Here is a 2,094-nt window from a genome sequence, read left to right as displayed (position 1 = left end):
GTTTCCGGGAGATTCTGAGAGGCTGCGGTTTGGGCCACTGTCCTTGGAGCAGAGCTCTGTCTGCGTGTGGACCCCAGGCCTTATTGAAGGAGAGATTGTGGTTCTCTGTTGAGCCCAGCTTACCAGTGATGACCGCCGCTGGCCTTGCTCCGAGGGTTGGACTCTCAGAAACACGTCCTCCCCCATGCAGGGTCCTTTCTTACTAAAGCTGTGTTGTTGTCACAACGCACAGTTGGCCATCATGTCTGCATTTGGTTCCAATGTCCTTTTCCAAACTGAGCACTGAGGCACCTTGATCTAAAACACAGTCCCCCAGGGCACAGGAGGTTAGAGCTGGAGGTGCTGCCAGTGCCCTTCCTAAGGTCACAGTTCCATTCCCAGCTCTGTGAGACCAAAGAAAATGAGTAGATTCATAATTCAAGCTAACAGTGCGAAGAGGGGTCTCCCCTTTGAGAAGTCACTTTGATGTCTGTACCCACCTGGGGTAGACGCCCCTCCTGAGTGTTCCCAGCTGGCCCCACGCTTGTCACAGTGTGCCGAATTTATCTTCTTTACTGTAGGATGTCCTAGAAAAAGGAACTGTCTAAATCGAGACACTTGGCCCCTAACCTACATAGGTATATTCATGTTGGCTGAATGGCTTTTGCCAAAGCCACATAGTGACAGAATAAGGACTGGAAATTAATTGGCTTTCTTTTCAGAATCAGTGTTCTCACACTGCTGTGCTGCAGATGTAGTCTGAGAAGCATGCAGTGCCCGGCTCTGCTCTGGCAAGGGGAGCAGAGACGGGGGAGACTGACCGTGTGCCAGCAGCACGGCCATCTCAGGGCCAGCTGTCCTGTGTGAGTGGTGCAGGGCTGCGAGTTGGGCACAAGCTGAGCTGTTAGCAGCCTGACGCCAGAGCAGCACATGGATCGTGGGCCACTGGGGAGAGCAGAGGCAGCTGGGGTGTGTGGTGCCCAGGACCAGCTGCAGAGGTTTCCTCCTCTGGCCAGAAATTAACCCAACTTTAGGTTAGGAGGCAGAAGTTCTGCAAAAGGGGTTCTAGTAAGGAAAAGGTTAGCAGGAAAACTAGAAAGACACATGGGTCTAGGAGTAATAGGACTAAAGCAGGAGTCAGGAGCGGTCCCTGTTGGCCTCATTTTCCCTCGCTGGGAAGTAGGAGAGAGAGAGACTGGCGGACACTTCTCTGGGGCTCTCTGCTGTGTCGTGCAGTCACTGTGCCTTGTTGCAGATGGGTTAGGGGAACTTACTGGTGTGTTTGTGAGCCACATAAGTTCTTTAACACCAGGGCTGGAGTATCTGGAGACCTGATAGTTCTGAGAGCCCATTGCCACCTTGTTCCTCTCCCTGACGACACAGCACTGTCCTGCGTCCAGAGCTGAAGGGAGCAGGTGCAGCCTGCGCTGGCTCTTGAGTGAAGCCCCGGGGTTTCCAGGGGGTTTCCATGGGTCAGAATATCCATATACTTAAAACCTAAGAGTACGTGCAGACTGACAGTATGATTTGTGAAATAATTTACTTTGGGTCTTCTCAAAGCCTTTTCTGTTATAGTCTGTAATAAAAGAATACCCTGAAACTTTAATGTTTCTAGAAGTTAGTACAGTGGTGGGTCCATAGAATCCATTCTGATTCTTGATTATATGAAAACCAGAGGTTGGTGTAATTCTCTCCTTAACTCTTTACTTACGCTCAGTGTCCACAAGAAGCCTCCGGTCTCCTGATACACTCTACTCAGTGTGAGACTATCTGCTTCAGAGTCAAATAAAACTCTAGAAGAGGAAAGAATTCATCCATCATTTCTAGAGAAGATGTGATAATTACAGGTGTCTGGGAAGAAAGAGTCGGGGCTGAGCTGTTCACAGTCCATGTGTTGAGTCCAGCTGACTGCTGAGTCCTACTGGAGCCTGCAGACCCTTCTCTCCATAGAATGAAACACCTTTAGAAAGGCCACCTGCACAGCTCTGGCTCTTGAAGACTTTGTTATTTTAGACTTAAAAACAGTGAGGATTAACTGTTAAACTTAGTTATTTTAGACTTTGCTCTTGAGTCAAAGCCTGGCTCTGTGGACTTTGTTATTTTAGTATTCCCCCC

The 2,094-nt window shown here is 49.3% G+C and overlaps 1 protein-coding gene across 1 annotated transcript in view; it reads left to right on the top strand.

The window, feature by feature from the left end:
* Positions 1-2,094, top strand: part of GNS (glucosamine (N-acetyl)-6-sulfatase) — a 36,545-nt gene that overhangs the window by 19,085 nt on the left and 15,366 nt on the right. The gene's annotated exons all lie outside the window — the stretch shown is intronic.

The sequence above is a fragment of the Otolemur garnettii genome, unplaced genomic scaffold, assembly GCF_000181295.1.
Source record: "Otolemur garnettii isolate 467f Iridium unplaced genomic scaffold, OtoGar3 scaffold00138, whole genome shotgun sequence".
Lineage (NCBI taxonomy): Eukaryota > Metazoa > Chordata > Mammalia > Primates > Galagidae > Otolemur > Otolemur garnettii.
The sequence above is the reverse complement of the archived record's forward strand: the minus strand, read 5'-3'. Positions and strand labels throughout refer to the sequence as shown.